Source organism: Dermacentor andersoni, chromosome 6 (assembly GCF_023375885.2).
Source record: "Dermacentor andersoni chromosome 6, qqDerAnde1_hic_scaffold, whole genome shotgun sequence".
NCBI classification, from domain to species: domain Eukaryota; kingdom Metazoa; phylum Arthropoda; class Arachnida; order Ixodida; family Ixodidae; genus Dermacentor; species Dermacentor andersoni.
Window position 1 is genome coordinate 185,272,107 of NC_092819.1, and position 16,133 is coordinate 185,288,239.

Consider the following 16,133-nt stretch of genomic DNA (forward strand, 5'->3'; position numbering starts at 1 on the left):
AGGACACCTTGAAGCATAGAGTTGCTCACTACATTACCTAGAGCGAAATCTGGCGCTACTGCGCTGTGGAGGCTTCAGCGACTTCGTTCGTAGCTAAGTACTCTCTTATCTTTATTAGCTAGTGTTTTGAAGTGTGTTCTTTTGCATGGAGTAGGGGCGCAAATTTTGAATTTTTGGTAGGAGTAGGAAACGTACCGGCTTTGTCTAGGTCTAGTCTTTGTCTAGTCTAGGTCTGGCGGCTCCCCCGTTAGGCCTAGGGGGTATTTCTTTCAGCTAGCTCTTCGGATTCTTACATGGAGTAGGGAGTGATAATTCTTTGTTTTTGTTTGGGATGGGGCTCTTGCATTGCCCAGGGGGCGCTGCGAAAAAGGTGCTAAAAAGCGTCCTCTGTCCGAAAATGGGTCGTACCAAGCTCGGTCGTCTGCTTCGGAAAGCACGTTTACAATATGGACCCGCCACTTTCGGTTGTGTTGTATCACGGCCTGCAGCGAATATCGGCCGCCGAAGATTTTTTCAGGAGTGGCACGCTGCGTAAAGGCAAGAAATTATGCAGTGCCGAATACGTGTATGCCGTTCAAGAATTAAGCGGCGAAGTTTTAGCGCGGTGTCAATCGCAAGTGAAGCGAGTCGCGTACGAAGTGGAACTTCAGGTAAGGTTTGCACGCTGCTAGATTCAGGCGCACAAACGCGAGGAAATGCTTGCTATATATGAATCCACAGCCGCGATAAGCAGACATCATGTGTACGAACTGCTCGAGCGCACGATCGTACGCGCCGCAACGGCAGCGCTCTTTCGACATGCCGCGGAACGGCGGGTCTCCTGCAATCTTTGTTGACTGCATGCCGCTAAACAAGTAGTTATGCCTGCGTAGTAGTAGCGGCCATCTGTCCCTTTTAGTAACTGGTAAGAACTGGTGCAATGCATATGAGTTCCCACGTAGGTGCGAATCGCGCTGCAGCGCGAGCTCGTGCGCTGCTCGCTTGATGTAGCTTTTAATGACAACGCTCGAAAATCGGTCTGCTGTAATCAATACTATCTTGCTGCGCTGCCTCAACATGCTGGCTTGAGGTCAAGTATGAGCACATTTAACTCTCTAACCTGTGCTGCTCATAGTGGGGTAGTGAAATGTCACCGAATCAGCCCGGCCATTTGTGGTCATTTGCACACACCTGGGCACTTCACCATTTCGCACCGGTCGAATTGTTAATTGTCGCTGTGGCCGGGTTTCGAATCGTGAATCACCAGCCATGCCTGCTGCTATGTCGGTCTGCCGTCGGGACTGTAGGTGCAAAAGCCCGAATTTTAGAACGCAGATCTATAATCAAGCAAGCTTCAAGACAGGTGAAGCAGTCAGCATGGCGCGAAGTTTCGCTTACCCAGCGCGACGAACTGCAGTTATACAGCGCGCCCGACGCTCCGCTTCGTGAGGCCTTGAAGGGAAACGATAGAATCGGATGTTGGGATTCAGGCCTTCTTGTTCATGGCAGCCCACGACGCAGCAGTATCGACGGTGGCGCTTTTTCGATGCTGAGCTAGGTCCCTCCGGATCGGCGTCGCCGATTCCTTCTGCTTCCAGCATTACGTCCCACGGCACACGGAGAGTCCGTTTTCGTTAAACTATAGGCTGCGACCAGCTCGCAGCGTGGTCGACCTGGTCTGTTGGAAGTGACGAGCCTTTTCGCACTCGCAACAGGGCAGAAAAAAGTGCGAATCGACGCAAAACTCGGCCTAGAAACGTGCTTCGCCACAGCCAGGGCTCAATACGACCCAAGCTGGTACGACCCAGATGTCGTTTCCCGCGCCGCCACCAGGCGCCGCTACTATACCTCAAACTCCAGCGCAAGACGCCCATAGCGGTCGAGGTCGGGTTTGCGTGAGTGATTTGGCGAACTTGCTCGTTGGGCCTAGGGACGTAGGCCTAGCGATGAAATCGAAAAACGTGAAGGCCGCGGGGGACGGGGAGCAAGTGCAGTGCGACGAGTGCCTGCGCTGGTGCTTCCTCGACGAGACTAAATTCCAGAATTTAGCAGACGCGGTGGGGTCTAGCTTCACGTGCAGGTCGTGCGAGGGCGTCAGGGCGGAAGCCGTCCAAAAACTGGAAGGGAATTGGGCGGCTAAGTTTGAAGAGCTTAAGGCAAACCTGAGGGAGGAGCAGGAGAAGCGGGTAGCACTGCAGGCGAAGGTTGAAAATTTCGTCAAGGTGGAGGCGGCCCAGGCCGCGCAGTTGGTGAGGACTGTGGCCGAGCTTGGGGAGGCGAAAGAAAGGAGCGCCGAACTGCAAAGGCGGTTCGACGCTCTTGAGACTCGGGCAGCGGATAATGTCGGGTCAGGACACCAAAGCGAGGGCGAAGTGGGAGGCAGGGAGCCAAAGCAAGCGGTCGCCAGCTCGCCGCCGGTGAATCGGCGTAGTTATGGGAGTCTTGCGCTGGAGTTTGAGGTATAGTAGCGGCGCCTGGTGGCGGCGCGGGAAACGACAACTGGGTCGTACCAGCTTGGGTCGTATTGAGCCCTGGCTGTGGCGAAGCACGTTTCTAGGCCCAGTTTTGCGTCGATTCGCACTTTTTTCTGCCCTGTTGCGAGTGCGAAAAGGCTCGTCACTTCTCACAGACCATGCCGACCACGCTGCGAGCTCGCCGCAGCCTATAGTTTAACGAAAACGGACTCTCCGTGTGCCGTGGGATGTAATGCTGGGAGCAGAAGGAATCGGTCCGGAGAGACCTAGCCCAGCCACGAAAAGGCGTCACCGTCATTACTTCTGCGTTGTGGGCTGCCATGAACAAGAAGGCCTGAATCCCAACATCAGATTCTACCGTTTTCCTTCAAGGCCTCGCGAAGTGGAGTTTACGGGCGCGCTGCATAGCTGCAGTTCGTCGCGCTGAGTAAGCGAAACTTCGCGCCATGCTGACTGTTTCGCCTGCCTTGAAGCTTGCTTGATTATCTGCGTTCTAAAATTCGGGCTTTTGCACCTACAGTCCCGACGGCAGACCGACATAGCAGCAGGCATGGCTGGTGATTCACGATTCGAAACCCGGCCACAGCGACAATTAACAATTCGACCGGTGCGAAATGGTGAAGTGCCCAGGTGTGTGCAAATGACCACAAATGGCCGGGCTGATTCGGTGACATTTCACTACCCCACTATGAGCAGCACAGGTTAGAGAGTTAAATGTGCTCATACTTGACCTCAAGCCAGCATGTTGAGGCAGCGCAGCAACATAGTATTGATTACAGCAGACCGATTTTCGAGCGTTGTCATTAAAAGCTACATCAAGCGAGCAGCGCACGAGCTCGCGCTGCAGCGCGATTCGCACGTATACGTGCGAGTTCATATGCATTGCATCAGTTATTTATCAATTGCTAAAGGGACAGATGGTTGCTACCACAGTGCAGGTATAACTACTTGTCTGGCGGCATGCAGTCAACAAAGATTGCGGAAGGCCTGCCGTTTCGCGGCATGTCGAAAGACCGCTGCCGTCGCGGCGCGTACGATCGTGCGCTCGAGCAGTTCGTACATCGCGGCGCGTACCGTCGTGTGCTCGAGCAGTTCCGTACACATGATGTCTGCTTATTGCTGCTGTGGATTCATTTATAGCAAGCATTTCCTCGCGTTTGTGCGCCTGAATCGGGCAGCGTGCAAACCTTACGTGAAGTTCTACTTCGTACGCGACTCGCTTCACTTGCGATTGACACCGCGCTAAAACTTCGCCGCTTAATTCTTAAACGGCGTACACGTATTCGGCACTGCATAATTTCTTGCCTTTACGCAGCGTGCCACCCCTGAAAAAAATCTTCAGCGCCCGATATTCGCTGCAGGCCGTGATAAAACACAACCGAAAGTGACGGGTCCATATTGTAAACGTGCTTTCCGAAGCAGACGACAGAGCTTGGTACGACCCATTTTTGGACGGAGCGCGCTTTTTAGCACCTTTTTCGCAGCGCCCTCTGGGCAATGCAAGAGCCCCATAGCGAAGCAGCGCAACACGCCCCGAGTGAGGCGACGCTGCAGCCACAGGAAGCCGGGAAGCAGGGAGAGGTAGTAGAGAGTGAAAGGGTGATTATCGCTGGCGACTCAAACATGGCTGGGTGCTCAAAAGCAATTGTGGAGAGGGTGAAAGGCGACAAAAGAGTGGCGGTAGGGACATTTCCAGGGCAGACACTGGGTTCTGTCATGGAGCGAGCAAAAGAAAAGCTCACGGAAAATGCCCACGTGCGCAACCTTGTAGTAGTAGCAGGTGGGCTAAATGACGTCCTGAACAGGAAAGGGCCAGGACTAGCCCAGCGCTTGGCGAAGGGGGTGGACGACTTGCGCGAGCTATCCCCTCAGGTGCAGATCGTGGTTTGCACGGTGCCGGAGGTGCCTGTGCGTGACAGTCACGTACAAAGAGCCGTAATGGCTGCCAATGAGGCAATATGGAAAATGAGCCGAGAGAAAGGCTTCGAGGTTGTCGAAGTAAACAGGGAAGTGAGAAGTTGTGGTGGTTTTAAACGAGATGGGATCCACTTCAATTACAGGCTAGCACGAGAAGTGGGCTGGCGACTTGGGGGTCGCGCTGTAGCTTTTTTAGGGGGCCCGCGGGCGCTCAGGAGGTCAGAGTAGGTAGTAATAAAGAAGGTCCCCTAGGGGAACATCAGAAGAGCATCGCCGTCGATAACAGAAAAAGGAGGAAAGCAAGAACAAGAGCTCGCCATGCAATAGGCTACATAAACATGCAGGGCGGCAGAAGAAAGGAAAAGTGGGCAGAGATTGAGGAGCAGTTACATAGAGAACAAATAGGGGTGTATGCGGTTACAGAAACGCACCTTAGAGACTCAGAAGAGCCGCCAGTTATTGAGAATTATGTATGGGAAGGGTGCAACAGAACTAAGTCGGAAAGAAAGGGAGGGGGAGTCGGAATGCTCATCCATCAGGGAGCCAAATGGAAAAGAGTAAATTCACAATGTCAAGAGCATCTTTGGTTATCAGGTACAATGAGTGGGAAAGAAACTTGGCTTGGAGTTACGTATTTGTGGACCGGAATAAATTGCACAGAGAAGAATAAAGAGTTAGTGGAATGCATAAGCGCTGATATTAGGGGTTTCGGGAATGGTGCTGAAATTGTCCTATTAGGTGACATGAATGCCCACATACAGGATTTAGATGGCTATACCGACAATAACGGGAAGTCAATGCTAGACCTTTGCGAGCAACATAACCTCGTGATCGTGAATACAGGGCCTAAGTGTGAAGGACAGATCACGTGGGAAGTGGGAAACCGGCAATTGACCATTGATTACTGTCTGATGACAGAAGGAATTCATGATAAGTTGAGAGAAATGGTCATCGATGAGGAAGGGTTTAGCAGCATAGGGAGTGAACATAAACGCATCATTTTGAAAATGGGATATGTAGTTGGGAAAGAGAGTAACGAAAGCAAAATGGCCAGTCCAAATTTGAACGCTGAACAATTAGCAAATATAGTCACTAGAGTGGAGGAAGAAATTGGCAAGTCGCCAAGTAAGGGGTGGGAATATGGTGAGCTTCTAAGTGTAGTAACGACAGAAATACGGAAAGAGAAACAACATGTTCATTGGAAAGGAAAAAAGAAACCGAAAAGCTGGTGGAACAAGGAGATACGAGAAGCCATCGCCGAACGACGGAAAGCATCTCGAGAGCACAGGCAGGCAAAGAAGGCGCAGTTGCCGCAGGATGAAGTAACCAGTAAGTGGGAAATATACCGGGAGAAAAAGTCTATAGTTCAAATACTGGTGCAAGCAAAATTAAAAGGTGAAAGTGAACGTTGGTTGTCAGAAATACGTGAGAAAAAGAAGGCCGCACCTAGAATATTTTGGAATCACATAAAATTATTAGGCAGGAAGGCAACAACAATACAACAGCATATCCTAGACGAAGATGAAAACAGACTGGAAGGAGAAGCAGCAATAAATTACATCCAAAAAGTAACAGCCGAATCTTTCCAAGGCAAGGACAAGGTTGTATTTGAGGAAAAAAAGAGCATGAAAGAGACTCAAGGGGGAAAGGAGCTAGTGCTTACAAATTTAAACTGGAAGAAAGCGGAAGAGAAAATTCCTAAGCGCACAGCCACAGGGCTAGACGAGGTTCCCGTTAGGCTGATAAATGAACTGGGACCAAAAAGTAAGGAAGCTCTCGTGAAAGCAGTTGAAAAAACTTTAAAAGATAGACGAATACCAGACAGTTGGCGACAAAGTAGAATGAATTTAATTTATAAAGGTAAGGGGGAGAAAGACAGAATTCACTCGTATAGACCGTTGACCATTACATCGGTAATATACAGGCTAGCAATGCAGGCAATCAAATTAAAGCTTCAAGCATGGGCAGACAATAATGGCATTTTGGGAGAGCTTCAGAATGGCTTTAGAATAGGTAGGCGTTTGGATGATAACTTGTTTGTTCTTACTCAGTGTATTGAAATATCAAAAGCAGAAAGCAGACCGTTGTATGTGGCCTTTTTGGACATTACAGGAGCATACGACAACGTAGACCGCAGCATTTTGTGGGATATTCTGGAAGGGGAAGGCTTAGGTAACGATTGTATACAGCTTTTGAGAGAGATTTACCTAGAAAATACTGTTTGCGTTGAGTGGGAAGGGATGAGGAGCGCGGAGAAAGTTCATATCAACAAGGGACTGAGGCAGGGGTGCCCTTTATCCCCGCTGCTGTTTATGATGTACATGGTGAGGATGGAGAGGGCGCTAGAAGGAAGTAATATCGGGTTTAATCTCTCATAAAAACAGGCAGGTACAGTAATAGAGCAGCAACTCCCAGGTTTATTTTATGCGGACGACATTGTGTTGCTCGCAAACAAGCAAAGTGATTTGCAACGTCTGGCTAATATCTGTGGACAGGAAGGCAACAATTTAGGTTTGAAATTTAGTGTTAGAAAATCGGGTGTTATTGTATTCAATGAAAACAGTGAACAGACAGTGGAGATACAGGGCCAAGAAATACCTCGGGTAACAGAATATAAATACCTTGGTATATGGATAAACGAAGGCAACGGATATATGGAAACACAGGGGAAAACCATAACAGTCAAGGGGAAGAGAAATGCAGCCATAATGAAGCACAGAGCGCTATGGGGATACAATAGGTACGAGGTCCTCCGAGGTATGTGGAAAGGGGTAATGGTTCCAGGACTTACTTTTGGAAATGCGGTTGTTTGCTTTAAATCAGGGGTACAATCAGGACTCGACGGGAACCAAAGGTCAGTGGGTCGCCTCGCATTGGGCGCTCACGGGAAGACTACAAATGAAGCTGTGCAAGGGGATATGGGCTGGACTAGTTTTGAAGTGAGGGAAGCTCGCAGTAAAATTGAGTATGAAGAACGGCTGAGGAATATGGAGGAAAGTAAATGGACTGGGAGAGTGTTCAGGTATCTGTACAGGCAAAACATTGATTCACAGTGGAGGAAAAGAACTAGGAAGCTTACCAGTAAGTATGCGGCCTGTGGGGTGGGCAACACAGCAACAAAGAAGGTCAAGCGGAAAGTCAGAGAGGCTGAATTAATCTCATGGGGGGCGGCAATGGAAAAGAAACCTGCCGTGAGTAACTACTTAAGGGGAAAGAACGAAATTAGGAAAGAAACCATTTATGATAACTCAAAGGGAAGCTCATTACTTTTCGAAGCGAGATCGGGATGCCTTAGAACACGCACCTATAAAGCGAGATATAAGAAGGAAGAAGAAGCATGTGCTTGCTGCGGTAAAGCTAGGGAAACGACGGAGCATATTTTATTAGAATGTGAAGACGTCTATCCAGCGGTCGATTTAGGCACCACTGGCCTCCTTGAAGCCCTTGGGTTCAGCGGGAGCAGTGGTAAAGCAAACAGGTCCGCAATAGACATCAGTAAGAGGCGATTGGAGGATTGGTGGAAGAAAAGTAGGGAAACGACAAAAGACGGAGACGTACAAAAGCACAGTTCGCAATAGGGTATCAGAAAATTTGGACGTGGTAGTTCATAGTGGGTTTTTTTTTTCATTGTTTTACCTAGGTAAGATATTAGGCAGCATAGTAGCAAGAGCTTGGTGGCGCAAACCACCGCCCCGTTCCAAAGGGGACGCTCATAACATCCATCCATCCATCCATGCATGGGAATGCCGGTATATTGTGGATTCGGATTGGCATTGTTCTCGGAGAGACAGGACACCTTGAAGACGCGCTTGGCAAGCCCCGTTCCGTCTGTCACAATGATTCATTTTCTACTAGAACAGCACGTGAAAAGCTGTTTTAGTTTTATTATTACGTGAAAACATGTTTTGTTTAACTATGAGAACTTGTTATTCTGTGTACAACTACATGTTACGTAAAAAGCATCAGCGGGCCTCTAAAGTTGGAGAACAGACGACAAGGTTCGCGCTCGCTTTGAAACAGTTGGTCGTCTGTTCTTGCTTTTCTTCGCTTGGTCATGCATCGTGGGTGAGTAAAGATGTAATATGCGTGAATGGAAACATTTTATGAAGATTTTACATTGAAAACGCGTTATTTGCGTAGCCATATCCACGTTTTAGACGAAGCCTCTTACAAGTTAGAACTGAGGTGAAACAGCGCGAAAAAGACGAGGACACAAGGAAACAAATACCACAGACAAGCGCTGACTGCCAACTGGAAGTTTATTTGAAAATCACCGGACATTTATACCTACTTCAGCATAGGCATGCGCACACCTCTTACAACACCAGCCAACACGAGCCTCGCAGACACATATACCGACACGGTGTACCACAGAACACCTATACAAATTTAGAGAAGGGAAACTGTACCTTCCACACTGCTACGGAAATAAGCGTAGCGGTAGCGTCGTGAACTAAAGTATGTGACCACAGGTGGCGCTGTACAACAGGAAACGGAAACGGGGTTTTGCACACGCTTCACCAGGTTTGCACACGCTTTACCAGGTGTTCTGTGGCTTTACTGGGTTTCTGGCTGCTGCGCCTCGATCGTGCTCCCGCCAGTTTAGTTGCTGTGTAGCAAACGTAGCGCCTACATATTTATGTAGGCCCTACGTTTGCCACACAGCAACCAAACTGGCGGGAGCACGATCGAGGCGCAGCAGAATACATGTAGCGCTGAGTCATATCGAGTTAAGGCACACTCTGAACTGACTTTTAAGGGCATCCCGAGTAGTGTCGCCGCGCTCCAGCTGTTGCATTTCGTGTAGGGCTACTGACAGAATGCGGTTTCCAGATGGCACGATGGCCTCGATTGGAATAAACGCACACGACACCAAAGATTGAGTAAAAGCCTGAAAACATTTTATTTGCATTTTACAAGTACAACAAAAAGCACACGTCTACGCATCCACACAAACGCGGTTACATAGTCAAGAACATAGTCAAGAAATGGCTCATTAATAAGGGTAGCACAAACGCACAAGAAAGAAGACCTAAGCTACAAGACGTACGGTCGGCTGCTAAGTATAATTATTTCCCTGTCACCGCGTGTCACTTTTATACAGCATCTTTACAGCACTACCAGGCCGGGTAGTTTGGCGGAAAGAACGCAACAGCTTATACGGCCGTCAGCTGCCTCTTCCTTACGGGTGTCATAATTATCCTAATCTCCGCATCAACGTCGTGCAAGTTCACATACAGGTATCTGTATCTGAACCATATGTGCCAGCTTAATACACGTGTAGTGAAATTATGATAACCACTGCGTCTTATCAAACGTATTGGTTTTGCAAATGCGCATTACAGCTGACGGAACGACATACTGAAAGTGAAGCACAAGAGAACAAGGACAAAAGGAGGATACAACACTTGAAGAAATGAAGAATTAGTAGGCATACAGCAAACAAGCGATGACGGAGAACACACAATGATGCATCGGGTGTTCTGCGACATCGGTTTGCTTACTTACGGTGTTATGGAGATCAACGGCATAAAAACGTACCTTCAAGCGTACTCCCTCAACCTCCGCCGCATTCATTATGATAGTCAACTCCTAAACAAAATGAGGCACTATTCTTTGCCAAGAGTAGACCTTCTTACAGCAAGTCTATGTAATGACTCGTAGACGAAACCAGCATGCTTTCGAAAATGTTTTACCGCCGTAGTATTCGAACCAGGGTTGCCAGGTCCAAAATGTGAAAAGTAGCCAAAAAATCTCGGAAAGTAGCCAGAAAAGTAGCCAACTTTGGCCACATACAGAAATGTAGCCAAAAAAGTAGCCACGCTAGGGAAAAACGTTGCATTTTAATTTATTATGCAACTGTGAAGACATTATCACAACCAACACTTAAAGTTGGTTTTAGTAAATGCAGGAACATACAAAAAATATTATGAAACGTGCATAAATGACTACAGCTAAGAGCGTTTTGATCAGCATGTAATATGACTAGAATATTATCACAAATCTGAATCACAGTGTAAATGTTTGAGTTAATCTTGGCACACATTTCTAGAAGGAGGTCAAAGCTCGAGGCATCCTCGAGCTATCGCTTTCGCGATTATTTACGTGCGATTTTGCGTTTTGGCATCGGACGCGTCGCAGGCCGTTTGTTACGCTCTGCAAAGTGAGATGCCCAGTCGCGCGAAATCTCGCAATAGTGATCGTATTCCAGAATACAGCTGTATATTTTCAAGCTCGGAACACATAAATGGACCGACTACGCAAAGAGCGCGCCGGCCAGACCGACCGCTGACATGCTAGTAGCCTGTTTACGTTTATCCCGTGACCAGCTGTCCAAGTGTTCGATTTTGCAAACTTCGGGCAGCTTCGGGTTGTCTTAGGATCCCACCTCACGTTGCCTTCCTATCAGCACCGGCACTAGTTGGCTGAACTCCGAAAATCGAAGAAGCCCTATGTGTGGAAGGTGGAAGGCCTGACGCGGAACGTCAGTGCGAAGATGGAACACGCTGTGACGTCACCAGTGCGAAATCCTTTGCATGAAATGAAAGCGCCAGAGTCAGATTGACAATGATGATGGACCAGCTTGAATAGATTTGAAGTGTCGTTGTTGCGGGTTGGTATTTGGTAATATTGCTGCATAATATGAGCTACACAAGTTTCTATCCAATTTTTACAATAGTCAAGCTATTTCAAAAGTAGCCAAGTAGCCAAGGCATTTTTTTCCCCGCCAACAGCCTCAAAAAGTAGCCAATTTGGCGCAAAGTAGCCAAATCTGGCAACCCTGATTCGAACGCCCAGACACCACGCGCAGCGCGGCGTGGTTTCGCGAAAGAGGTAAACAAGAGAGGAGGGTGGCCCAAAAGGCGGAGCATCGCCATGAGCAACGCCAAATTCCGGCTTCACTTTTGCTTCACAAAGAGTGACGTCAGGGCCTCTCCTTAGTTTCCTTCCTCCGTGGCCAACGGCCAGGAAACACATCGATACCAATAGGCTGTCGGTGGTTAATCGAGCACAAAAACCTTGACGCTATGACTAAAAAGCAGCTTCGACAATCAAATTAAAAGAAAATCAGCTGCCTGTTTGCCTGAGGTAAAAAAGCATCCTTAGACACCTCGATTGTTCATCTCAATGGTTTGTGTAAATTAAAAAATTCAGCATGTTCAGCGCCCCTAGCAGAGAAAGCACAAATTAAACTATTCGACCAAAATACAGTAGCTCCACTTGCGCGCTTACGCTGAAACGCGGATGGATGGATGGATGTTATGAGCGTCCCCTTTGGAACGGGGCGGTGGCTTGCGCCACCAAGCTCTTGCTACTATGCTGCCTAATATCCTACCTAGGTTAACCAATGAAAAAACAAAAAAACCCCACTATGAACTACCACGTCCAAATTTTCTGATACCCTATTGCGAACTGTGCTTTTGTACGTCTCCGTCTTTTGTCGTTTCCCTACTTTTCTTCCACCAATCCTCCAATCGCCTCTTACTGATGTCTATTGCGGACCTGTTTGCTTTACCACTGCTCCCGCTGAACCCAAGGGCTTCAAGGAGGCCAGTGGTGCCTAAATCGACCGCTGGATAGACGTCTTCACATTCTAATAAAATATGCTCCGTCGTTTCCCTAGCTTTACCGCAGCAAGCACATGCTTCTTCTTCCTTCTTATATCTCGCTTTATAGGTGCGTGTTCTAAGGCATCCCGATCTCGCTTCGAAAAGTAATGAGCTTCCCTTTGAGTTATCATAAATGGTTTCTTTCCTAATTTCGTTCTTTCCCCTTAAGTAGTTACTCATGGCAGGTTTCTTTTCCATTGCCGCCCCCCATGAGATTAATTCAGCCTCTCTGACTTTCCGCTTGACCTTCTTTGTTGCTGTGTTGCCCACCCCACAGGCCGCATACTTACTGGTAAGCTTCCTAGTTCTTTTCCTCCACTGTGAATCAATGTTTTGCCTGTACAGATACCTGAACACTCTCCCAGTCCATTTACTTTCCTCCATATTCCTCAGCGGTCCTTCATACTCAATTTTACTGCGAGCTTCCCTCACTTCAAAACTAGTCCAGCCCATATCCCCTTGCACAGCTTCATTTGTAGTCTTCCCGTGAGCGCCCAATGCGAGGCGACCCACTGACCTTTGGTTCCCGTCGAGTCCTGATTGTACCCCTGATTTAAAGCAAACAACCGCATTTCCAAAAGTAAGTCCTGGAACCATTACCCCTTTCCACATACCTCGGAGGACCTCGTACCTATTGTATCCCCATAGCGCTCTGTGCTTCATTATGGCTGCATTTCTCTTCCCCTTGACTGTTATGGTTTTTTCCTGTGTTCCTCTGTGGCCATTTCTTGAACTTGAGAGTGTGCGGGGCCTGGGTGTACTGTGGCCAGGCCCCGCACTCTCTTAAGTTCAACAAATGGCCACAGAGGGCGAAAAATAAATCGAGGCGTGTTTCAGCGTAAGCGCGCAAGTGGAGCTACCGTAATTTGGTCGAATACTTTAATTTGTGCTTTCTCTGCTAGGGGCGCTGAACATGCTGAATTTTTTAATTTACACAAACCATTGACATGAACAATCGAGGTGTCTAAGGATGCTTTTTTACCTCAGGCAAATAGGCAGTTGATTTTTTTTAAATTTGATTGTTGAAGCTGCTTTTTAGTCATAGCGTCAAGGTTTTTGTGCTCGCTTAACCACCGTCAGCCGACAGCCTATTGGTATCGATGTGTTTCCTGGCCGTTGGCGTTCGAATACTACGGCGGTAAAACATTTTCGAAAGCATGCTGGTTTCGTCTGCGAGTCATTACATAGACTTGCTGTAAAGAGGTCTACTCTAGGTAAAAAATAGTGCCTCATTTTGTTTAGGCGTTGATTATCATAATGAATGCGGCGGAGGTTGAGGGAGTACGCTTGAAGGTACGTTTTTATGCCGTTGATCTCCATAACATCGTAAGTACGCAAACCGATGTCACAGAACACCCGATGCATAATTGTGTGTTCTCCGTCATCGCTTGTTTGCTGTATGCCTACTAATTCGTCATTTCTTCAAGTGTTGTATCCTCCTTTTGTCCTTGCTCTCTTGTGCTTCACTTACAGTATGTCGTTCCGTCAGCTGTAATGCGCATTTGCAAAACCAATACGTTTGATAAGACGCAGTGGTTATCATAATTTCACTACACGTGTATTAAGCTGGCACATATGGTTCAGATACAAACACCTGTATGCGAACTTGCACGACGTTGATGCGGAGATTAGGATAATTATGACACCCGTAAGGAATAGCTAGGCAGCTGACGGCCGTATAAGCTGTTGCGTTCTTTCCGCCAAACTACCCGGCCTGGTAGTGCTGTAAAGATGCTGTATAAAAGTGACACGCGGTGACAGGGAAATGATCATACTTAGCAGCCGACCGTACGTTTTGTAGCTTAGGTCTTCGTTCTTGTGCGTTTGTGCTACCCTTATTATTGAGCCATTTCTTGACTATGTTCTTGACTATGTAACCGCGTTTGTGTGGATGCGTAGACGTGTGCTTTTTGTTGTACTTGTAAAATGCAAATAAAATATTTTCAGGCTTACTCAATCTTTGGTGTCGTGTGCGTTTATTCCAGTCGAGGCCATCGTGCCACCTGGAAACCGCATTCTGTCAGTAGCCCTACACGAAATGCAACAGCTGGAGCGCGGCGGCACAATTTAACTCAGGGTAACGGCGGCGTAATAAACGAAAAACCGCTCGGGATGCCCTTAAAAGTCAGTTCAGAGTGTGCCTTAACTCCATATGACTTAGCGCTACATGTATTCTGCTGCGCCTCGATCGTGCTCCCGCCAGTTTGGTTGCTGTGTGGCAAACGTAACGCCTACATATACACCAGAACACCTTGAATTTAAAGCGCGCCGCCATATTGATGAGCGCCGGTCGTGCCATCTATCCCAAGCGCCGCGAAGTAGCAGGCCTGGGCTGCCACGCCGGGAGATGCGGCCCGGCGCGAAAGCGAAACTTGGGCTTTTTAGCTGGGCGGAAGGCGTGTTTCGCGTTTTTTCTAGCCTGTCATTTTCGCTGTCTCGATTCAATCAAACTTCAAGACCTCATGCAAGTCCGCAATGGCCACACTGAGTGATGTGGAGACTGCAGAAGCGAATACATCGGGTAACCACGTAAGCACGTAACCTGTGAAGGATTTTACAGCTGTGTTGGTGCCACATTTTATTAAAGCACGCAGAACATTGTCCTCTGCACTTTCAGTTTGGTCTTGTTTGTCATGGTCACTACTGGGTTGGCCGCGTTTGGCAACCAACTGGCGAGGTCGTTTGACTGCCTGATTAGCAGACGCCTGCCCTTCACCACCTGCACATTGAAAACAATATATATGTTATAGTGAGAAGGGCTGTAGTTCTTTCCCATGCCATCACTGTTGCGAAGACATAAAGTCCTCTCAACATGAAATAGAAAATGCACCAGGCCAATTGTATCGTGCAACCCCTTAAGAGTACAACATGAAGAACACAAGCCTACAGTACTCGAACAAGCAGCATATGTGATGCTAAACCTGCACTCATTGGAAAATGAGGAACTACAGTAGTTATAATGTTCAACTACATGTGCAGTCAAAGCCCATATAACAGGGCGAGCATGACGGATGCAGGTTTTGTACAGTTGCACAAACCATGACAGGGCACATAAAATTACCATCCCTACTTAAAGCTGCATCATCAGGGAAGCCTTTGGTACAAGACAACAACCGCACCTGTATTCCACAAAATTAGCCCCACCAACTGCAGCTACCTGGTATCAGACCTGTTTCGCTTGTGCGAGGCCATATCGGATTGTTAGCGCTCCCTTAGAAAACAGTAAAAGAAACTGGTGAGAACGACCAAATTTTGTTACAAAATACAACAATAATTAAGCACCTTATTTTCCTCGCCTTATGAACGGAAAAATTTTGCGCTTTGCCCTGCATAACAGCCCGCACGCAGTTCAGAGCTCAGGAAGCTCAAATGAATTCGTTACGAATGACACCTGCAACACCAGCTCGTAAAGACAGGCGCGCTGCAAGAACGCCTTCGGCGACGAGCAGTCGTTGTTTACGTTTTTGTCGACGCATGCTACGTGACGAGCAGACTTCGTTTTACTTTCATTAGCAATAACGCTCACCAGCAGGGCAACATACTATCGTTTACAACTTGTCGTTCACGCTTAATGGTCATGCCGTGCAGCAGCTGCAAGTATCGCTAACCGCAAACTCAACTGTTCCGCTTAACCGTCGGGAGCTCTGCCTGAATGAAAACACGAAAAGGCTTGCCTTCTTGTTATAGCCAAGGCGAAGCACCGGCGCGGGATTCTGCTCTGTGAGCTTGTCCAGAAAGTGCTCGGAGCAAACCTGCGTGTTACACATATTACGTTCGTAGGGCGCAAAGTTGAACGTGGCACCAAAATATACAGATCGAATGCTCACTCGTGCATTTTCACTGGGTTGGTAGTTCTTCCTATTTACTGCAGCTATCCACCGGTGGCGCAGCTCGTCATTCTTCGTTGCGGATGGAAATCGGTGCAGGCTGAAAACAACGCACCGGCACGATTCCCTACGTGTATTGTGCTCTTCGCAAACAGCGCTAAGCAACCTGCTCCTTTTCCGCTGGTTATTTTGGCATCCAAACACGACGCAACGATGCCCAGATGACTTCTTGTACTTTGGATTCGCGTGAACGGGCACATTTCCGCACTTTGGAGTCCTAGAGCTAGCGCTAGCCATGTCTGCAGGTCGCCGGCGAACACGCTTTG